The sequence below is a fragment of the Paramormyrops kingsleyae genome, chromosome 1 (genome assembly GCF_048594095.1).
Source record: "Paramormyrops kingsleyae isolate MSU_618 chromosome 1, PKINGS_0.4, whole genome shotgun sequence".
Taxonomy (NCBI): Eukaryota; Metazoa; Chordata; class Actinopteri; order Osteoglossiformes; family Mormyridae; genus Paramormyrops; species Paramormyrops kingsleyae.
In genome coordinates this window covers 17,705,400-17,730,057 of record NC_132797.1, presented here as the reverse complement: position 1 = coordinate 17,730,057, position 24,658 = coordinate 17,705,400, and the positions used below count along the sequence as shown (strand labels likewise).

The 24,658-nt window shown below is 40.0% G+C and overlaps 2 long non-coding RNA genes across 3 annotated transcripts; one reads left to right on the top strand and one right to left on the bottom strand.

Moving 5' to 3' along the window:
* The first annotated feature begins 3,283 nt into the window (after positions 1 to 3,283).
* LOC140578648 (uncharacterized) lies at positions 3,284 to 4,945 on the top strand. 2 transcript variants are annotated; one of them, XR_011982921.1, is made up of 3 exons: positions 3,284 to 3,377; positions 3,713 to 3,764; positions 4,381 to 4,945. It is a non-coding gene; the product is annotated as an uncharacterized lncRNA (long non-coding RNA). The 2 variants fall into 2 exon arrangements; XR_011982919.1 differs by having other exon boundaries at positions 3,284 to 3,446.
* A 2,861-nt stretch (positions 4,946 to 7,806) lies between these two features.
* Positions 7,807 to 10,303, bottom strand: LOC111847029 (uncharacterized). The gene is made up of 4 exons (XR_011982916.1): positions 10,164 to 10,303; positions 8,968 to 9,083; positions 8,760 to 8,819; positions 7,807 to 8,515 (listed from the first exon to the last, which is right to left on the bottom strand). It is a non-coding gene; the product is annotated as an uncharacterized lncRNA (long non-coding RNA).
* Positions 10,304 to 24,658: the final 14,355 nt, after the last annotated feature.

The following is a 24,658-nucleotide window of genomic DNA, read 5'->3' as shown; positions in this document are numbered from 1 at the left end:
GAGAAATTGTCCGAGTTTTTATTTCCAATTTCTACACTGGTGACCCCGACGTTTGTCTGCTAGACGTATCTAGAGTATGGAAGGCCAACGGGGCCAAAACGTCTTAAAAAACACGTCGATTTTTCACATGCAAAAAATCAACACGTCGGTTTTTCACATGCAAAAAATCAACACGTCGGTTTTTCACATGCAAAAAATCAACACGTCGATTTTTCACATGCAAAAAAATTAACACGTCGATTTTTCACGGCTAAAGACGTATTTTTTTAACGCCTTCAGACGTCAAAAACAGGCAGAATTTCTCTCTTTTTAAATGAGGACATACACTTAATTATTTTAAAATATGATAAAATATGTGCATGTGCCTATATTATTAATATTCTTAATTACAATTCGTTGGTACTAGTAGTTGTATTTAACAAATTCTTACTACTCTTCTTCTTCTTATTATTATTATTATTATTATTAAAGTGAGTAATAGCTTCCTCATAGCTATGTCATAGCATTCTGCTTACAATCTTGTCAAGTTTTATACTGTATAACACGTATGCCCACTTCACCTCTATTGGCACACACAGATATAGAGAACAGTCAGAGAGAAGGAAGGTGATTCAAGATTCAAGATTCTTTATTTCTCACATGCATAGTCATACAGGTACAACATGCAGTGAAATGTATAGTGAACCGCTCTTTTTGACTGTGCCTCCATTAAATAATTAAACAAAAAATCAAACAAAGAACACAAGTTAAAAAGATAACATTTGTAAAACAATGTAGGAAAATAGTAAAACTTTGAAATAGATTAAACAAGTCTGAGACAGATTTACAGATGTGCAAGTTATAAAGTTAAAGTGCATTTTGCAATGTCTGCACAACAGTGTGAACAGCTTAGAGACCCTTGTAATGGTGTAGCAGCATGAACAGTGCATGTACAGTAATAAATGATAGAGGCAGTATGGAATGACAGACAATTATTATTAATACAGACAAAAATTAGGCTGCTCTGCAGTGATCAAGAATGTAATACTACAAAAAGGAGGGGTTGTACATGTCTCAGTTGAGAAGCTGAATGGCCTGAGGATAAAAACTCCTCACAAGTCTCTCTGTTTTGCCCATAATGGTGCAGAACCTTCTGCCTGATTGCAGAAGCGGAAACAGTCCATTCCTGGGATGAGATTAGTTTTTTACAATCCTTGTTGCTCGGCCCATGTCAGCCCCTCTGAGATATGGATTCCTAGGTACTTGAATATTCAACAGGCCACACTACTTCATCTAGACTCATAGACTTTATAGATCTAATAGATCTAGAGTATGTATACGTATTTGTGTGTGTATATATATAAGTATTAATAAAAGCCCTACTACAATTATACAATATATATATATATATATATATTGTATAATTGTAGTAGGGCTTTTATTAATACTTTATACTAGTACTTTCTTTTGTGCTCACATGTATTTACATTTCTAGTATTTATTATCTTGATTGTATTGGAACAAGGTTTGTTAGGTCAAATTCCTTGTAAATGTCACATTACTTTGGCAATTCTGATGTACAATTTTCCAGGTTTCTCCTAAGAAAAACTTGGGTTTACGTGCGTAGATTAGCTGCACCACTCTGGATTTGTCAATTAATGGCTGTAGTGATTTTTTCTGCTTTGGGACAATTGAAACTGTAATAATAATATACAATTGTAATATATGTTTAATATAATACACCTGACAAACCTTGTTGCTGAGTGAGTGTTTGAATCTCGGCAACAAACTCCGAAATTGTTATCATCTCATCAGCAAATTCATTTTCAATCAATCGCCCACTTGCCCAACGTACACTGCTTTCCATTGTAGTCATTCTATTATAGCAAGATAGAGATATTCAAGGACACGCTAAGGGCATAAATCATAATAACAGCTGTTATATTAAAGTAGCGAAAAATGAGTTACTTCGTCAGTATTGTGTCTACATTAGCTTGTCCATTATTAGACAATGCCAGCCGGGTGTATTCTGTAAATATCTGATTGCAGTTCAAAAGAAAGCTTCTAAGAGCCATTTTCCTTTGCGCTCCGAATCAAGTTCTCTATCTAGTTTAATGGCACGCACACCTCCGTTAAGCAGTCTTCTGTGGCTCATCACAACCACGCAAAGAATCCGTAATCAAAAACGTAAAGTGATGCAGAAATACGTACCTGCGGCGAAGACCTGCGTTGTCTCTTAGTCACGGTATGTTTAAACACGTACGGCGATACGTCCCACTGCTTATTAGTATAATTTATGTATTCATTGATGCGACACGAAACTTCCACTTTCGTAATAATAAATATTTATATTATGTTAATTTTTTCTATGACGTAAGTACACGCGTGGATCGTTGAGGTGTGACTGCAAATTACTTGACAGTGATGTAGGTTAACTATTGTTGTCGTATTTCCTCTTTTCGATTATTCAAATTAGAGCACAAGGTGATTCTGTGTTTATTATGTTGGTTTTACAACTTCAAATCTACAACGTAAAGTGAAAACGAGCCTAGAATAACGCAAAATGCCGATAACAATTTCGATGAATGAAGCACTAATGTGACGGATTTCTCCATCGGGGGAGCTGATCAGACATTGCACGGATGATGTATTTGCGCGTTGCAGTTTTTCTGCACAATCGACCATTTTCACTGATGCCCGAAATGGTAGTCAGAGGCACAATATGCTGCCATCATTTTAACATGTTAAATTTTTAAAATGCAGTAATTTTTGCTCCAACATTTTCATGTTGACTAACTTTAAAATAATGTCTGTGGGACAACGAATGATGAGAAAAAGTAACAGCTGTATATTACAAGAATTAAAATAATAATAACTAATATGTTATGATCTGTCCTTGCGTTTGGAGACGTGTGTCATGACCTGCTCGTATGATCCTCGTGTGTGCCACGCCCCCCTCGTTAGCTCGTGTTAATTCCTGATTGTGATCACCTGTTGCCTGTTATTTTCGCCTTGTCCTGTGTATTTAGTCTGCGTCTGAGTCCGTTTTCCCCAGGTCTGTCATTAATGTTCGTCCTGTGCTGCTCCCTGTCTGCTTTAATAAACCCCGTTTACCCGTCACGGCTTCCTTAGTCTGATTCTCCGCTCCCTGCTCGTTCGTTCGCGCAGGTCTCAACAACTTGTATGTAAAATGCCATTTATACATGGATAATAAGACTTCAATATAGACACCATTAAATACCAGCAGTGCTGGGATAGCTGAATAAATATGTTGAATGTAGTCACTGGATGGAAGTTACCCACCAAACATGAGACGTCCATCAGACGTGCAGATCATGTCTAGATGGAGTCGGTCGGTCCAGAACCATATCTGGATGTCTACACAACGTGCAAATCAGGTGCAGTATCTGCACGTCTAACTCTGACCCCTCTTGGGCGTAGATATGTAGTTCAAGCTGAACGTCTAGGTAGGCGACTTTTGGAAATTTGTAGGCAGATCGTCAATTCCATGTAAACATTGTCAGCGTCAATTCTGGTGCCTATTGTAGCTCATGCTGTTGTCATTTTAATGTTTTAAATTGTCCAAAAATAAACTGCTACACGTAAGCAAATCCCATAATCACAATTTGCCGATGCACGTCCGGTGTGTGGTTTGGCCAAGTTCTGTTGCCGTAGCGCTAAAAATTAAAAAAAAAAAAAAACCCGACACTGTCGCGCATGCGGTCTTTTGCAGTAAAACGGTTGTGAGAAACTGCACGTCGTTGTGGACAAGTTTAAAGTTTAAGGTAAGTAGTATTTAGCATTGTTTAGTTGTGTACATTGTTTAATAATCGCATTGCTGACTTTTTTGCAAACCAATATGTCCACATAATTAATCTGAAGGTAAGACACATCTGTACATATGGAACTCCAAAGTGTTCAAAAGTATTATGAAATATATGAGAATGATATTGTGAAATACAACTCATTATTGTGAAATATATTGCATTCTGTTATATAAATTTACTTATTGTGAAATATGATTTAATATATTTTTAGCGCTCTTGTGAGCACAGAACGACTTCCATTTTGCAGTAAAGCGGGAAAAGTAAAGTATTTCATCATTCAGCGTCATGAAATGATGAAAAACGGCATTATGAAATAAATACTGATTTTGAAAAAATATATATACATATTTCACAATAAGAAGTAGTGCTAGGCGATAAAACGATTTTTTTATCGATAAAAAAATGAGGATGATCACGATGATACACATAGACAATAAAACTCGATCAACCAAGTTGGCTCCGTTTTATAGAATGCGCTGAGACAGACAACTTGATGGCCTATCGAGCAGAGGTTTACTGAACGCTAGCAAAACAGCCAAAAAGTAATCAATGGGTGCGTTCTACTTGGGCTTAGGTCTGTCTGCAGCTGACGCGACGTGGAACGCGATCTGCCGGCGGCTGCAAGGGTGGAATATAAACTGACTGCAGCCAAGTCGGACTACTTATACTCCTCGTAGTCTGTGACACCTGACTGCAATGGCAGCACTACCAGAAGGGTGTAGATAAATCTATACAAAAATCACCTGCATGCACATTACTTCTTTTACAATAACCAACTCCTGATACAAACTGTTAGCAGTGAATAAAATTATTGTGTATTGTGGCTCTGTGTAAAAAGATAGCTGCCAGGAAAATTATCAAATACATGTATTTCAAGGATTCAAAGTTACTATTGTCATGTACTCAGTACAATACAATTCTTACTTGAATGCCTTCTCAGACTGGACGATTAAACCAAATAAAGCAGCGCAACATCACAGTAACTATGTGTATTGTGTATTGAGTGAATTATTGATGTTTAAATTCACTTAGTTTTTGGTTTAAATGTATTTATTTTTGCTGTGATGTTGTAAGACACAAGGAGAGGGGGAGGTGTGTTATCATCTGATCTGATACTCCCAATAAAAATGTATTAAGAATGCTGTGTGAGACTTTTTGTACTGAATTTGCTTAATGATACTAGGTTATTGGGGTGAAACATAATATGGTATTAGAATATATAGTGGGGATTATTTTGTAATGAATAAAGCTGTAAATACATAAATTACGTCTAAAGTAAGTCTATGTGTGACGTTAAAACGACGTCGACACCGACCATTTCCGGACTGTTTTCTCACCTTATACAGACGTCTTATAGTTGTCATAACTGAACATCCAGAGGACGTCTAAAAAAGACGTCATAAAAACTTTCATTCTGCACCCTCTGAAGACGTCTTTTCTACGGTAGGCCAAGACGTCTAAAAGACGTCATTTCAACGTCATATTGTTTGCTGGGTACAAGTATGTGCAATTGTTTGTCTAATGGACAAAAGTACTTGAGGCAGGTGTATGACAGCAGATAGGCAGTATAAAAAGGCAGTATATCCATGTTTTTTATGTTCAGTGTGCATGTATTAATTGATAATGAATAGATAATTTAAAAAGAGGGAAACACTCAACTAAGGGACGTTTGTGGACAGGAGTTGGTGGTGCTTTTATTTTGAAAGGGACGCTTTGTCCATTTCAGCATACGTTGCAAAATGCTGCCTGTTTTTGACGTCTGAAGGTGTGAAAAATCGACGTGTTGATTTTTTGCATGTGAAAAATCGACGTGTTTTTTAAGACGTTTTGGCCCCGTTGGCCTTCCATACTAGAGACTCCCCCGAGCGACCAAAATCTGGATAATTTTTCGCTTTATTCATGCATGAAAGGGCTACAGGACCCCAACTGACCTTTATGGCTGACTGACAATGTTCATGATATTGTCCTTTCTTTGTAAGACAGCCAAAAGTGTCAGACCGGAACTCTCTTCACTAAGTGAGAGGTGTTAACAGTCCATTTCAGGTCCTTTGATATGTGGATCCCCAGGAATTTGATGTCATTTATGGTGCGTTCGATTATTTCTCTCCAAGTCGGAACTTGGATGAAAACGTCACGAAAAACGTCACTTCCCGTCGGAAACACGCCCCTTTTATGACATTGAAGTCGGACCAGATTTTGTTGCCCGAGTTGCCCCTGTGACGTAATTTCAACATGGCGACTTAGTTTGTTTGTAGTTTGTCTACCGATCGAAAAAAGAATATCGCTATAATGTACTAAAATATTTTATAAAGCTTTTAATGTGGTTTGACTGGTTCGTGTTTCTTGTTTGTCTCTCGGAAAAATCTCCATTTCTCCATTTGGAAAACTCCAAATCTGCTAAAATATAAAGCAACAACACACAGCAACGTGTTCATGGAGGCAGCCATGTTTGTTCCGAGATGTGGGTAGCTCGAACGGGAGATTGTCGGACGTGATGTCACTCAACTCGGAGTTTCCGAGTTCCGAGAGAAAAACGAACGCACCATAACCCTCTCCACTTCCTCTCCACTTATGTGGAGGGGGGAAGGTGTCGTTTTCCTGACTGTCCTAAAGTCCATAGCAATGTCCTTTGTCTTGGATATATTCAAGACAAGGTTGCTGTCTGAGCACCACTGTACCAAGTGTTGCACCTCCTCCCTGTAGTGGGTCTCATCCTCTCCTGTTATCAGTCCCACTGCCGTGGTGTCATATGCAAATTTCAACATGTTGTTGGAGGTGCGGATGGGTGTGCAATTGTGCGTGAATATGGTGAAAAGAGCTGGGCTGAGGACACTCCTGAGCTCAGTGTGAGAGTGGATGATATGCGGTTTCCCACCCTAACATTGTGGTCTGTTGGTGAGAAAGTTCAGAGTGGTGGTTAGCCCCAGGTTGGTGAGCTTGGTAATCAGTTTGTGAGGGATTATTGAGTTAAAGGCGGAGCTGAAGTCAATAAATAACATTCTGGCATATGTGTCAGGATGCTCCAGATGAGACAGGGTAGTGTGAAGTGCAAATGAAATTGCATCTTTTGTTGACCTGTTTCCCTGGTAAGCAAACTGATGGCTGTCCAGATCAGTGGGAATTCTGGCCTTGATGTGCGCGAGAACAAGCCTCTCAAAGCACTTCATAGCAATCGGTGTTAGAGCAAGAGAACGATAATCGTTGAGACATGTGACTACTATAAAAAGCATGATTTTCACTGTTCTGCCATCCCCTGATACAAGGTTTTCATTGCTCTATCACTTCTTGAGAATTAGGCTAATATTAGATTAAAAATAGAATCCCTTTCATTCAAGAGAGAGAGCAGAGTACTATACAATACTGTGTAAGGGATAATGTACAGGCAGCCGGTAGTTATCGCAGAAATAAGCCCCGACAGTGTGATCAGGACCCGACGCGAAGCGGAGGGTCTTGTATCACACTGAAGGGGCTTATTTCGCGATAACTACCGGCTGCCTGTACATTATCCCGCTTATTACACGGCTACTTGCCACATAAGGAAAAAAACTGGACATGAATATAAATTTGAAACATTTTATTGACATATTTGTTTTAAATTAACATTTTTAAACGATAATCTTTGTTGGCGCGGACTGATTTTAAACATACAAGTAGTACCGGCTATGCGTTATTACTTTGGAGCGGTCATTATTTGAAAAGAACGAACCTGCAAATGTCTCAACTGACCAATCAGAATCAAGCATTCCAGAGAGCCGTGTAATAAATAATGATAATGTACAACATACTTTATTATTATTGTATTGTTGTAAATGTCTTACAGTTTTCAATTTATCAATTAGACTTTACCATATGCATGTACACGAAAATCACATCACACATGAGTGGTTCACTCTTATCTGCGGTTTTTGCTATCCATGTGTGGTAGGTCTTCGGACGTATTATCCGTGGATAAAAAGGGACTACTGTGTTCTACTTATCACAACTGAGGAGACAGGCATCATTTAACTTAAATAGGCTGATTATTTTAGCCTTTAATGCAGTTTGCTTTTTGCATTCATACAGGACTGTTTTTAATACCACACAGCAATAATAAGACATGGCAGAGCTCAGAAAGATGTATATAGCACAGGTGTAAGTTCATTTTGAATCAGCAGGTAGAAAAAGCATGAATGTTTCAGTGAGGATCCTACACATTCAAACATGTTTGGTCAAGGCCTCTGTTCCCATCAAACTGCGTACAGCGGTTATTTTCACAGCAGTACACAGGCACAGAGTTGATTTGCTTCAACACATTGTATAATTGGTCTACATCAGTGTCTTTATAGAAAATTCTGTCGTAAACAAATGCCTTGTACCCAACTTGCTGCTTAAAGACATCCCCTAACATCCAAATTATATTATTACGATTATTTTCATCAAGACATTTGGTTAAACAGGGGCTGAAGTAAGTGTAGACGACCAGACATTTGGCCTGGTTTCTCCCGAGTCCTTTGAGAACTCGATATTCTGCATGATCTGTGTATATATACTGACCATTATTATTATTATACACTTTCCATGGAATAGCTGCTGTTACACCAGCAGTATTAAACACAGCCTCATTTGCCATTTGATTCCTGACCGCTGCAAAGTTAGCTGTGACGGATGTCATGCTTCCTGAATCACAATCGTCACTTGTGAGCTGGAGACCCACGCTGTATTGGACACCCCTGTAAAAATAACATGCCGTAAATTCCCCATACTTCGATACTATGATTAGATTTTTTTTCCCAGTAATGAATTTAAACTGCACCGTGGTTCTGGGGAACATTATTTTGTGTTACTGAATGCTGAATGTGGATTGAATATAGATGGTATGACAATAAAGACCCACTTGATTGATAGGTACATCTGGTAGTATACATCTCTGCATGTCCTTTAGTACATGAATTAGCAGAAATATTTGGTACTCACGTTGCCATATTGGGGTTGTTTTTATTTCTTATCTCATCTCGTAACTTCTGAGGGTCCAACCTGTTAAGACAGCACATCTTCAGGGTTTAGTGCAGGTATACATGGAAATCAAGTTTCACAGTTTTTTTCCATAGACTATGCTAAAATTCAGTAATGAAAAAATATAATTTTATACGTTTATAAGATATGTCTACTTTGTCCACTTTACCTATTCTTCATTTCCTTTATGATGTTATGCAGGTTTTGGTTGTTTAAGTTACTCTCCCCTTCTTTGAAAATGAGGAAGAGAGTCAGGAGACCCACAGTCCAAACCCCAGACATGACCTGCAGCAAACAGTGACAAACCATGTACATCATACAGTGCACTACGCTCAGCCAGACAGTGACAAACCATGTACAGCATACAGTGCACTACGCTCAGCCAGACAGTGACAAAGCTTGTACAGCATACAGTGTACTACGCTCAGCCAGACAGTGACAAATAATGTACAGCATACAGTGCACTACGCTCAGCCAGACAGTGACAAACCATGTACAGCATACAGTGCACTACGCTCAGCCAGACAGTGACAAACCATGTACAGCATACAGTGCACTACGCTCAGCCAGACAGTGACAAATAATGTACAGCATACAGTGCACTACGCTCAGCCAGACAGTGACAAACCATGTACAGCATACAGTGCACTACGCTCAGCCAGACAGTGACAAATAATGTACAGCATACAGTGCACTACGCTCAGCCAGACAGTGACAAACCATGTACAGCATACAGTGCACTACGCTCAGCCAGACAGTGACAAAATACTTTTAAAATGACTTTAAATAGTTTTAATATTTAAACTGTTTGCCACTGGAACAGAATCAGAGACACTTGAATGCAGTATATCTGTTATATAGCATATTACATTTGTAGTATATCTGTGTTCAAGTATATTAGTCAAAATAATTCATAAGTAAAAGTTTGTATTTTTTTGCCCATTTTAGCAAATTTTACAAAAATGTTTCCAAGCTTCACAAGTATTTCATTAAAGAAACTGGAGAGGAAATTTCCCAAACATGTTTTCGAGAAAATGCTTGCGGAATTTTGGAAATTCAAATGAAAGTTCTTCATTGAATTACATGAGGACTGAGTAAGTTTGGGTTCTTAATACTGTAACATATGATGAGGAAGTCTGACTTCAGATAATTGGAGATCGCATGTCAGAGGCAAAATGGACAGCGAGTTCTGGAAATTTGCTCTTCTCTTGTATTATTAGATGTTTTGAAAGACTGGAAACTTGTTTCTTTTGTATGATTTACTAAAAAGGGCAAACATTGTCCCACATATGTGGCTGCTAGAACTTTATCCATCACGGGTGTGCTGTCAGTGTTTATAAAAAGTACCAAATCAGCTGTGCTCACCATGCTGTTTTCTCAGTGACTGCGTGCAGGAGAAGGTGAACCTCTTGCGTTACTGATCTTCCTTGCAGGATTGACGTTATCTCGTGTCGCTGGTGAGATGGAAATACGCTCCGCACCAGTCTTTATAGTGCAGTCACTGGTAATGAACCCGCCCCTGGTAGGAGTAGCTATGCTTCATTAGAATACAGTGGTACCTCAGTTCTCGAACTCATTAGAACTCGAATTTCTTAAAAGTCGAACCAACCGGACCTGAATTACCTAGAACTTGATTTGAATCTCATTAGTAAAACCGTGAACGCCGACCTAAGATAACTTGTACACGCGGGGAAATGAGTCACGCGGCATGTCTCTCAGCGGAAAAAAAGGGTAACTTCAGTCTCAGCCTCGCATTCGCTGTGATAGCATGTTTACACTAACTGAATACATATGTTTAGACTGTAAAAATACATTTAGACAATGATACACAGTAACAGTAATTATTATTATATAATAAAATGCATTTAAAAATAAAGATTTCTTATTCATTTTTATATTAAAAATAAACCATTAATACATTTAATTATAATAATATTGTCCTGCCGAGCGTGGACGGAACGGAGACAAAGGCGCAGACATCAGGGTATCGGGGAATACGGGGTTTAATTACAGGTAAGGACAATACAATGACCGGACTGGGGAAACAAACTGAAACGCGGACGAAATACAGAGGACTAATGACAACAACCAGAAACAGCTGATCACACGGGGATTCCACACGGTAGTGTTGCCCGGGTCGGCTTTTTTTAACACCCGCCCCAAACCGACCCGTCAGGAGATCCAAACCGCCCCGCCCAACCCGCAAAAATACCCGTGGATAATGACCCAAAACGCGATCCGACCCGAGGAAAAAAAAACAAACACCAGTGAGCCTGTATTGCCATGGAACCTACCAATGAAGTGTCATTTGTGACACTGTAACCCGGAGATGACATAGATTTATGCTAGATTCGCATTGAAGATGATGACACAATTTTATGCAAGATTAACTGTGTACCAAACAACAACAAAGAAACCGAAAGATCGATTTTTACGTCGTTATTTATTGAAGGGTTGCGGAAAATTGCACAAAATTGCATCTCTCTCGCACACACACAAACACACACAAGAGTGCATGTATGCAAAACACACTAGTTGTCAAAACTGTAACATCTGATGTAACATAGGCCTATCAGATCTGAGAACTCTGATTTGAATGAACTTAGTGAACTCTATCAGATTTCCAATTCCAAAAAACTTTATTTGTCCACGAGAGGCAACCCAGATAGCAAAAATCATTTGGCCCAGATCTGGCCCAGGTCCTTCGTAAGTTCTGGGCCAGATCCGCACAACGGACTTGGGCCGGTGTCCTTTGGCACAACGGGCCAATACCGGCGTGGATCCGGTTTCCTTTATCTGGACCAGAACTGGGCCAGCTCCAGACCATGCAGATGAGGATTCTTTTATAGTGATTTGGCCCAAATCTGGGCCAGATCGGGACCAGTTCTGTACTGAATCTGGTCCACATTTGGGACAGATCAGGGCAAGTCTGGCTCAGATCCGTATTGGATCTGGACCAGCTCATTTTGTGGATTTAAAAAATACTTCATATTACTAATAAATCAAGTAGTAGCATACATTTGTTGAACATCAAAATTATTTTCTTATGCTACTAATTCAAATGAGTAACAAACCCCTTCACCACAATAAAGTGGCAATTCTGGAAATTTAGCAACATGACAGCACCACCTAAAATAAAAATAGACTAGCATTTTTGGCATTATGAAATATGACTCAGGAAATTTAAACATTTGAAATTTATTAGAAACAAAACTATACAAAATTACATCGACAACCACAAGTACTGACTGGATATTTATAACTTCTTTATTTTTAACATACAAAAATACATTATGAAAAATTATGCACAAACATCATTTTGCTACTCAACATATGGTTTAATTCCCAAGAGGCATCTGCAAACAAAAAGACCAAGAAAAAAGCTGTTAGTTGAATATTAAAGATTATCTGTCATAATAATCAATGCATATATACTTACCGTAACTTAAGGTATATAAGCAAATTAACTTACTGAACTTCATTAACGTTTAAACGTTTTTCCCCTAATTTGTATAATTATCAGACAACAGTTTTACACGGTGATATTTCTATTTTTTCCAGACAGCTAGAATTATAGAAGAATAAAAAACACTTATCCTTGAATATGTGGCCGAACCTAAAATGGAGACAGAATATGCTATTGAATGTCAAATGTTTCTGCACATTTTCTCGATTAATCTACTAAATTCACCTGAAGAATACAATTAATTAAAATAAAAACATATTTCAGGGTATTATAACTCTCATTATTGCCTTTTATTACCCGACCCACGCTTTTATTAACCGACCCACGCTTATTTTAGTACGAGCTATAGCTAACACAGACTCAGTTGCCAGCTAGCAAACTAGTTATAAGTCCAAACATTTTAAGATTAACTTAACAATTAACAGCCCACCAAAATCAAAAAGGTACTAATTTACTTCTAGCACAGTTTGACCGCACTATGTGACTAAATTGCACGTACCTCAATAAAGCGGCTTCCTAGAACTTTATCTGCACGCTCCGGTGATCCTGTCAGAAAATGAAAATTCGCGCGCTCGTCCCCCGGATCCGGCCCGTAGCTGCTTTGATTCTGCTGACATTATTGCGTTCCCGCCACGGAAGCCTGGGCCCGGGCCATGTCCATATCGCAGCTGTAAAACGGATGTGACTGTAACGCGGATCTGCCGGACTAGAGGCGGATCCGGATCGGAGTCAGCTGCTATCTGGGAATTTAAAAGGCATAGAGGAGCAGCGCACACAAATAACAGTTGTAACATTTGACACAACAGATGACACAATAGACACACAATGAACTATGAACAATAATAAATAAATGACTTTTAAGTACAGAGGCAATAAGGTGCATGATGATGAAAGTGGAGAAATGAGAAGTGAGAGACTCAGATCTGAGGAGGTCTGGATTGTAGGGGGAGGGGAGGTGGGAGTGTGAGGTGATAATTGTGGGTTTGGGGGGGTGTCAGGAGTTCAAAAGAAGGACAGCTTTAGGAACAAAAGTGGCCCTCCTCCTCTGTGTCTTGCAACCGGGACATCGGAGCCGGCGTTTGGAGGGGAGCCACTCAAAGGCAGAGTTCAGTGGGTGTGATGGGTCTTTAATGATTTGGAGTGCTAGCCTGTGTGTCTGCTGGTCACAGATGTGTGATATGGATCTCAAGGGCAGACCAATAATCTTAGAGCACATGCTGACAGTGCTCTGTAGCTGATTTCTGTGCTGCGTGCTGGTGAAATGGAACCAGCAGATGATGGAGAATGAGATGACATTCTCTATGAAGGAGTAATAAAAAGACCTCAAAATGTCTTTCCTGACTCCAAAGGAATTCAGCTTCCTGATGAGGTATTGCTGCTGATGACACTTCCTGAGAATCTCCTCTGTGTTGGAGGAGAATTTCAGCAGGTGGTCAAAGATGGTGCCCAGATATTTATACTCCTGGACTAGCTCCACTGGTTTACCATGGATGAAGGTGGTAACTGCTGCAGCCAGGTCCCTCTGTTTGTTGGTGTAAGTCACCATCATCTTCTTGGTTTTACTGACGTTTAGTTCCAGACATGAGGTGTCACACCAGTCCACAAACTTCTGCAGAGCCTGACCATGGTTGTGTGAGAACACACAGGAACAACAAGCAACAAGTGAAACTACTAACAACAACAAGCACATGGAAGCTGGGTGACATAGGAACACCGAAAACTAAGAAACAAAGCAAACACTAGGATGACAATACTAAGAAATACTGGAACTATCAAAATGATAATAATAAGTGATAATAAAACACGGCAGAGGCTGGGATAAACCAAAACAGGAAAACAAAATTCGATAATAAACACTAGAAGACACCGGGGAACAGAAAGCTAACAGATACAAATGAGTGGTGAGGCTGGTCACTGGCCAGCCTCAGACCCATGACCCGAGGGTTTTAGCGTCTGTGCCACACGATCAACCCACTGAGCTATGAGACGGTCCGGGATTCAGGGCAAACACACAAGGGTATTCAGAAAGGGGGTGAAAGGTGGGATGGCCAGCAACACCTGGGATTGATGAGGAGTCACATTTCATTAACAATGAACAAACGTGAGATCAGTATTTTACATGTGTTATTCATTATTTGTTCCTACAGTGGTTCCTTCAGTAGTTCACTGAGATTTACAGAATTTACAGATATAGTATCAAATATAATAATTGCTTGGGATAAAAGTTGCATCATGATTCATTAATGATGAACAAGCATCAGTTTATAACTAACATCTATTGTGGTTAATTAATACGTAAGTAATAGCATAATTATTTGTGTACCCTGAAGTATGACCGAAACTCAAACTGCCATTAAATTTTTGAACATGCTGTATTCATACACAATGGGACAGAATGGGAATTAGGAATATTTTTTCTATTGCCTCTGAAAATATTCAGTTTTGAATATCTTCCAGCCATTCATTCTTAAAAAATATCAGATGCATCTTTAATACTTATTCTTCTGTATATAAACACTTACGGATAAATTCTTCCATGCACTTAACTAAAAGGCATGCACTTCCCATGCAATTAAGTAAAAAAAAACATGCAGGCCTAGCTGCATGCTTTTTGACTTAAGTGCATGGGAAAATCGACCCCTATATGTTCTGAAATAAAATAAGTCAAATAATACAAAACAACTTAAGTGCAACAAACTGCAACTTGCAAATCGTTAGCTTTAATGCTATGTTTTAGGAAAGCTTTTAATTTTTATTCTAGGTTTTACAAATTCTGCCATTGAAGAACAAACAGTCAGCCACAGTACAATTAACTGTCAGCAGGCTGCTAGGGTGCTGTATTAACGGTTATCTGACAGAACATGGAATTTTAAGTTTTTATGTCTTCTCTTTTACTTTATCCTGTTTTTCTGCGTTTCTCAATTTCTTTGAGACAACTGATGCCTTTGCACATAAGAAGTTAACGGCTCTTCGCAGTCTTACTCTGTGTTTCAGAGAAAATGCTAAAATCCTTCTCTGGTAATTTCCACCCTCTGTCATCTAGAGTGGTGGAGAGAATGAACAGGACTCTGAAGACAGCCTTGAAAAAGGCTGTACTAGATGCTGGGCAGGACTGGTGTCGTCACTTACCAGGAATCCTAATGGCCGTTAGGGCCACCAGCCGTAAGAGTACTGGCATTAGCCTTCATGAACTGATGACAGGCAGGAAGATGCCTTTGTTGCGTCCCAACATGGGAGATGTGACAAAACCAATTCTAGATCGAGTGCAACATGACCAGTTTCTGAAAAATGTCCAGAGTACTCTGGAAGACAAATTACTGTTTGCCACTCACAATATGGGAGTAGCCCACCAGGGAAACAAAAAACGATGTGATGATGCTGTAAAACCCAGCATCCACAAATTTGAAATAGGGGAGCAAGTATTGGTCAAAAATTACCTCCAGAAAGGGCCTTGGGATGCAAATTGGACAGGACCACATGAAATTGTTGATACCTGTGGGGAGGGCAATCTTAAGCTTAGGCTGAAAGGGAGGAAAGAACCAGTATACAGATGTTCCATGCTGACCAATGCAAATTGTATAAAAATCCAAGATGTTAACCTGACATAAGAATGAATGCTGCACTTGTTTTTCAGGTTTTTATCGCATCAAGTCATGACACAGAGGAGAAACGATCAAGGGGGGCTCATCCAGCCCTTCCTACTCATGGTATGCTTCGCATTTGCGTACTGCAGCGACACAGCAAGCAAATACATGGTGCATGACAATGGAACAGCATACCTTCAGTACAAGGACTACAACGTGACATGCCATGCAAATTCCACGTGTTCAAGGACTTCCTTTGGACAAGAACAATGCCACTGCTCTGCAGGCCTCATGGGAAATGGAGTTGGTAGTTGTGAGGACATTGATGAATGCAAAGGAAGTAAGACACCTTATGGTCTCAACCAAATTTGCATCAATACAATTGGGAACTTCAAATGTGATTGTAAGCTGGTGTGGGGAATGAATCAGGAGCAAAGGTGTGAGGAACGGTGTCCCAGGATGTGGCCCATTCCAGTCAATGGAATAATCACTGTTCCTACACCCTACACGTATATTAATAATGTGCAATGGGGATTCGTAACAGTTGTGATGGATGGGAATGATTTAAACACACAACTAATTGATGCCTGCAGAGATGAGCCTACCATTAGTAAGCCTTTTGATGACATAATGCAGAAAGAATGGGAGGAATGAGGACTCAGAGGGACGGCCGAGAAGTGAAAAAATCAGGTTCATTGGTAACAACACCTATTGCATTAATGCAATTAACAACAGTTTAACCACAACCAATTTACAGTGCAGAGCACCGAGCAATGCTTTCTGCATTCAGGTGATCTACCCAATGAATATTGGAGGCAGAAAATTGTACTATACCAAGAATAGGATTTATCTTTACTTAGATGACCCATATGCAGAATTCCTCCAGTTTGAACCTTTACCTGAAACAAACAGGATTCAAGACCTGCAGGAGGTTGAGCAGCAACTGAAGGTTCAGCTGCTTAAAATGCATGAGCGTGAGAAGGAACTGACAGAGCAGGTCAGTAACTATATCAGTGGAATGTCGACGCTGAAGGAGAACTACCAGGACATGTACTGGGATGTACAGTTCAAAGCAGTTATCACTGCATGTGTCGTGGTACTGCTGCTGGGTGTGGCCTTGATGGTCTATCTCAGATTCCTAAGGGAACAGCGGAAAAGGGACCTTGGATATGTGGAGAGGAAAGTGTGCATGACACCAAGTAGGGTGTAGGTTATAGAGACGGACAACCACACCGCTACGACCTCCCCTGTCCTACCCTTGTATGTTGACCACTGATCAGTTTGATGCTGGTACTGTGCGCTAGGTAAACCTTTCACTGCTCTTCCACTGAGGCTCAAGGTTTAAGGGGGGATTATGTAAGGAAAAGTAGTAAAGATGTCCCAATGTTCTTGGTTGATCATTTGAATACAGACAGTTTTAGCAATTAATGATCATGGGGGGAAGCCAGGGAGAGAATGGGGGTTCCAGTCGGCACCACTAGGGTGATAAGGAAGATAATTGAATTACAATCATTAGAAAGTCTCCATCCTGTCCTGCCCCATTTCTGCCTCTTTATACTGTATGTAAACTCACTCACAACACCTACACACAGCACCTTGTTGGGGAGAGTCTTTTTGGGGTATAATGGGGGGTGAAAAAAACTGTCCTTAATTTGTATTTGAGCTGCCTTTCAGTACCCGGAGTATGTCTACACTGTATTACATTATATTATTTTTTACTGTTCAATAAACCACCGTTTTGCCGAAACTGCCGAGACTCTGCAAGTGGATTCCTTACAACATGGTGGGTTTTTTCGATTATGATGATCAGCATAGTTGATTTTTAAGTTTAGTTTAATGGCTCAGGAAGTCTTTTAAATACAATTACACAATATATTAAACCTAAGGTTTGTTTTGCTGAGGACTGGGGTATAGTCATTTTCTCTGATGAATCCCCTTTCAGATTGGTTGGGGCATCTGGAAAAAAGATTGTCTAGAGAAAAAATGGTGAGTGCTACTATCATACCTGTATCATGCCAACAGTAAAGCATGGTGAGACCATTCATGTGTGGGGTTGCTTCTCATCCAAGGGAGTGGGCTCACTCTCAGTACTGCCTAAGAACACAGCCATGAATAAAGAATTCTTGCCTAATCCTATAACTTGTCTTAGCCATTGTGTAACGGGCTCTTTGACGTCACATCTGCAAGCGCGAAATACGGCTCACTTGCTTCCTGTTTGAGGAATTATGGGTGCAAGAAAGGATAAACATGTGTTTCATCCATCCATTTTCCAAACCACTTATCCTTCTGGGTTGTGGGGGTCCAGAGCCTATCCCGGAAGCTACGGGAAGAGAACAAGCCAGGACGGAGGGCCAGCCCATCACAGGGCACATCACACACCATTCACACCTATTATCGTGACCTGTGCGTCCAGTCCTCATGTGTGCCACACCCACCTCATTACCCACATGTGAATTCCCATTGGACCAGCTGTCTTGTGTTTATTCTGATGTCATGTCCTGTATTTAGTCCACGTTCGGGTCTGTCATTAACATTGTCTACCGTTTCATACCCTGCCTTGACGGTTCTCCCAATTAAACCCTGTATTCCCTGAACCTTCATCTCCCTGATCCTGATCCCCCGACCGACCGCAACACCTATGGGCATACCTCAGCATGTCTTTGGACTGTGGGGGGGAAATCAGAGTACCCAGAAGAAACCCCACAAAAACATGGGGAGAACACACATGTAAGCCAGGCGGAGACTTGAACCCTGGTACCAGAGTTGGGAGGCAACCGTGCTAACCACTGCATCACCATGCCACCAATGATATAGTTATTCGTGCACAAATGTATTTATTTAATAAAATTTGAATAATCACTCCATACAAAAGGGTTCATCTCGTGAACACAGTAAACATGAGCCCATTTGAACGTGCCATAAAAGGCATGCAACAACAACAGAATCGATAACACAGCAACCTTTCACATATGTGAAAGAACATATTAAGTTAGACATTCTCCGTTAGAAAGACTGGGGATGCTCACAGATACTTCATTAGCACATACATACACTGTCCAGGAGTAATGTTTATTAACGTAAGCTATAGCTAACACCAGCGACAAAGTTGAAAGAATAAAAGACTCCCATTCGTATCCGTGGATGCAAGATGAGGCATACATCTGAAAACCCTCCTCTGATTTATTTTTTTGTGCTTTGGAGATGGATTTACAAAGGCTATGCTCCCTAAGGAAATGGTCCAAACTTGATAAAGGCTACAAATCCTTCATCGAACAGAATCTGTTTGATTATGAAGGTGATTTCATTGCGTTAACGAATTTGAAAAAATAACTATAGCAGGCTATAAAAATGGCTTGCATACACAGATGCTGCTCATTGGGTTAATATAGAACTGATAGTGTGTATGTAATTTCAGATTTGAATTCAGCAGCGAAAACGCCTTTAGGAACACCACTTTTTATTTTGGAAGCAGAAAGTAAGTTAAAATTTGTTGCCCAGTGCTATTAGTGTCATTGTGTAGCCTGGTGCAGGTGGAAAAAAGGGGACGATCCACTTATTGCTTCAAGACAAAAATGGTTTAATAAAGAGAAACAGGACACATTGGGATAAAGCACGAGCAAAGAAACCACGAGGGGTCAATAACAAACAGGGAAAAATAAGAATACTGCAGGCAGTAACAAACGGGTCCAAAGCGTAGGATGATCGTCCTGGTAGGACAAACAGTAGAGGAGGGTACTAACAAGTCAGACAGAACTACAGGTCAGCAGATGTCAGACAGAACAGGACTGGTTTGGGTCAGATGGTCTGAGTAGTAGGTAGAAATCAGGATGGAGATTGTTGAGTGTCGGTCTAACAGGTCAGCAAATGTAGGACAGAATGTAGAACCCTGTGGTGCAGTGCCTGAGCCTGATTGAATGCATGGTTTGGGTCTGATGGTCTGACTAGTTGGTAGATTTAGGCACCTTCATAACTGATCTGGTAAGTCTAGATGTTACAGGGTTGCTTTGTTTACACTGACTGGGTAAACATAGGCTGTGTTGCATATTCTTAACAAAGTGCTGAGTTGCGGGACTGCTGCATGTAACAGCAGTAATATCATGCTGTATCCTATTCTAGGCTGTTCATTTAGACAGGAAAAAGGCTGAAAGTATTGGATGGCATTATTGAAATGGAGCACTGACTCCACCTGCTGGCTAATTTATTAAAAAATTGTAATTGCTGCAGTGAACACAGCCTGAAGTATCATTGAAGTTTGATAAATTTCTAAAAGTCAAATGGCAGGAAAAATGAAAGGGAATCTTTACTCACTGAAACAGTTTCACCACATTGTTGTTCTTGCTGTACATTCTTGTCATCTATACGTTTGATAAGAATAGTACACTTGTATGATTTATCAGTTTCCTTTGTGAAATACTTTGCGAATTCCATCTCGGCCAGTCTGTGTAACAGTCTCGATAATTGTACAGATGAATTCTGGGTAGACTTGGGTACGTCTCAGAATCGTAGTGTGAGCGGTATCAGAGCGAAATTGGAGCGACCGCTCCAGCCTTTATTAGAAAACCGCTCCGCGCTCTGACCAAATTCCGCCCGCTCCGCTCCTCGCTCACAGTCCGCTCCACTCCGCTTACATGCTCTGGTAAACATACGCCAAATTTCACTTGGTTAGGCCAAGCAGTTCAGGAGATATTGGAAGTAGGTATTTGTAGCGCTCCCTATTGACTAAATGCGGGCCGCTTTGTATGGTGTCCCCAGAAACGGAGCAGGGAGGTAGGATTTTAAGTTTGGTTAAGGTAGGCTAAGGCAGGGAGAAGTTATAGCAGTCAGACTGAAACTGGCCAAATTTGGGTGGAGTTTGGGCGTGGCAGATGACCGTATGATACAGAAATGTTAGACTTCTTTTATAACAATTGATCAGCTCAGAGGACTGATCAGTTTGACACCTCATTTGTCTGATTTGGTTAGATAGTGTAGGACTTTAAGGCAGAAGTAAGTTTTGCAAATTATGCAAATTAACAAAAAATCTAAGTAGGCATAACGTAATAGTTTCACTCTGAAAGTTGTAGTGAATATGTGCCTGTATCAATAGAAAAAAGAATTTCAATTGTAGGACTAACAGGACAGGAGATATTGGCCGAAAAGTGTATGGGGGGCGCTATAGCGCCGCCATCTGGCTGACAGACTTGGGTCGGAGGGTCTGAGTAGTGGGTAGGAATTGACATCATCCTACCAAGTTTGGTCAGCCTCGGTCTTACGATTTAGGCTGCGAATTCAGTTTTAGGGGAGAATAATAATAAATACTCCTAAGAAAAACAATAATGGTCCATAGCGCTACATGCTTTGGACCCTTAACAAAGAAACTACAAAGTAATGCAAATAGGGAACTGGGCTAAACAAGGAGCAGGACTAGGAAACCAAGCAGAGCTTCAAAACGCACAGTAACATGAACAATGACGGACTAAGGAACAGAAACAGGGCAGCTGTACTTGTGGCAGATGTACCAGAGACTGGGTGAATTCCATGAGAAAGTATTAATATAAATGTTACCTTTTTTCAGTTGATTAGTGTTGAACTTCTGTAATGTTTAGAAATCATCCGACTCGAACACATACAGATCAGTCACGTACTCGTTCTTTATTATTATTTTTAGTCCCGCCTCCTACTCTCCTTTCCCGGTCTTTTTTATCTCTCTTAGCCTAGCCCTAGACCATTGGGACCTCTTGAGGACACTCCAGACATAACAACTTCCTTGTATTCCAAAGTTTCACTAAGGAAATGAAGATGTTAAGTGTCAAAACCAAGATTTAATCCAAGAATCTCACCCGCCATTAATTAAACACCACATACAACCTGCAGTTATTAAAACATTCTCACAGAAACGTGTATAAATGTCTGCACTGGGCTAGTGTCCCATCCTGCCTTACAACTGTAGCTTATTTATGAGGCCCTGTGATCCTGCATAGGACAAGCAGGTGGATGGATGGAAGGATAAATATATAAATATCCGGTGATACTACACAACAATTCACCAGCAGGGGGCCCCTGTTTACTGCTTTATATTGACATCTACCAGAAGCTAATAATGACAAAATGTATGTTTAGTTAAACTCAAAAGGTATAACATTACTTGTCCCTTGAACAGAAGTTGTGGGGTCCAACATTTTGTACACCAGACATTAATTACTGACATTTTTAAACATTAATTTAAAATTAATTCACAGACATTCTTAATTGTTCCAAATTTGTTATAACAACATGACAGAAGATAATGAGGCTTTAACCCTAATCAGAGTGACATCAGCAACCCAAAATTCATGATCAATAGGAAACAAAACAGAGAATATACATCAGCAAGGAAAGAGTGTTGAAAACAGTCAAAAAGCTAAAGGTAGTATCCTGTACTGACACATTAATGTCTATATAAATAGACATAAATAGACAGATCCATATGACACATTATCAGGCACATTTTTAACAGATTTTTTTTTATTAAGGACAGGGTTTGTTCATTCATACACCCTAAATGATGATGAGCTATTAACCAACTAACCAGTTCAAATGGCGAAGTATTGGACTTGTTCCCAACCTGCCCAGCTCTTATAGAGGCAAGTTCACCTTAGGAATACATTTTCACTGTTATTTGGAGATACAAAAATAAGCTTTCTGCTGTTAGCGAAAAATTGGCTTACTAAAGATGCCGATTGTTAAAACTAGTTTTCTCATAAATGTCGATCGTTGTTATGACATCATTAGTAGGTCTATTTAGCTTACCGTTTGGGATTCAGCTGAATTCAGTGCTTTTTATGGGTTCACTTGATAAATGCTATCAATTAAGTTGCCATGTCAAAGATTGCTGCAATGACACGCTAATCAATAGAACACAATAAAGAAAATTAATTTAAATCACCATTTCCCCATGATTTATACCATAATTTCAGCTTAATTAGAATCAAATAATTTGTGTGTCAAATATAGATAGAAAGAAAATTTGATGCAATCCTGAGGAACTCTATTATAATTTCAGTATAAGATGCAGGCTGTCTTCCGTGGATGCAAATTGGACAAAATCATCTGCTTATCCTCATCCCCGTCCTTCCTAGTTGCATTGCCAAAACACCTGAACAAAATAACATAGCTACAGTAAAAATCATGCCTTCCATAATACCATAATACAACTTGCATTAAATAAACTGAAGAGGACGGGACAGTTCTTCAGTCGATTGAATTACAGAATATGTACCTGGTACTTTCAGTGAAACCTAGGCAGTATGGTACACGCCGATATGTCTCTTGCCATCACCTGACATGTTTTGGAAACTTTCTAATTAAACATTTTATGTTAAATGTGTCCATTCAGGCCATAATGCTTGGCCTTAATGTAGAAGAGATTGCCTTTATTTGTCATTGTACAAAGAGGTTAGAGCAGGGTTCTTCAAATCTGGACCTCGATTCCAAATCCAGGCCTTGTTTTCAGTTCAACCAGATAGCTAGATTAATAATTACTGATTTTATTTTTATTTTATTTTTTTATTTGTGATTATTTGTTTCTGATTGGTCAGAGGCTTCACACCTGACTGACGGGTAAAGGAAGGCTGGAAAACCAGCAGTGCTTGGACCTCAAGGACCGTGATTTGAATAACCCTGGGTTAGAGTAAAGCTAGGGTTAAACATTTATCTGGTGCCCGTAGAGCAGCTGAGCCTAAGAACCTTGTCCAGGGGCCAAATGGCAATATGATCATAGAATTTGAAGCGGTGACCTTCAGATTACAGTCATACACTGCCCCAGGGGGACCATTCTGCCCCCGGTTAGTGTGTTTAGGGCAGGAGTCCCCAAGGACGAAATTCCATTAGCAATACAAAAATCGGGGGTGGGTTTGGGGTGTTCCCGATGGTTAAATTTGACAAGCTGGGGGCTCAGATTCAATTATATTTTAAACCGGAGTCCACCAGTAGGTGATAAATGGTTTAGGGCAGCACCACTACCGTCAGGGTAGGCTGATTCTGCTGGAACTCGGCCCTCAGAAGAGCGACTTGCCTTCACATGCCCATGTAAACATCTGTCCTTTGTTTCTCTTCGGGTTTGTTTAATACTGCGGTGGCACAGAAGAGACAAGTACAACAGGCTTGATTGTTGCTTATTAACTATTGGAGTCCATATAAGAGACAGACAGTCAAAGATGAAATTAGACCAGCCTGTAAAGGAGAAGCAACAGCGGCAGCAATCAGGGCTAAAAGCGGAGCTGCTACACTGTTTCTGTGACAATGATTAGCATTTATCTGTTATTATTTAGCCATTTGCTGTATGTTTTATGCTAGAGTTCTTTTACCTTAATTTAGATAGATACTCATTCTGACCTAGTTAGGTGGTGCTTGAAGGTTCCAACTTAATTTACGTTATAGTTTCTAGTTTCCCTCTAATTCCATATCCAAAGTACTTTTGCTGTATTCTAGGACTACACAAACCTAAAAACATCCAAAAATAATGCTGAATAGCCTTTGTTTGCCAACTATAGCACTGACCAATGCCATTGCTTTCAGAGGAAACTGATGAAAATGTAATGCTTGGATAGCAAAGAGTGTTAGCTGATTGAGTGAAGATAATGATTTCATATTTGAACACTCTGGACGGCAGGCTGGGGGTTTTAACGTTCTCTTTGATCTGATCCTCCTGTGTTGTTTGGGTATCTTCCTGCAGTCAAAATACATGCAATCAGGCTCAATGGCCTCTCTGGATTCACAACAATTTAATCTGGTTTCATACTGGGTGAATTCGAGTCATCCCCTCGCTTATAACCCAGTGGAGGTTTGGCATC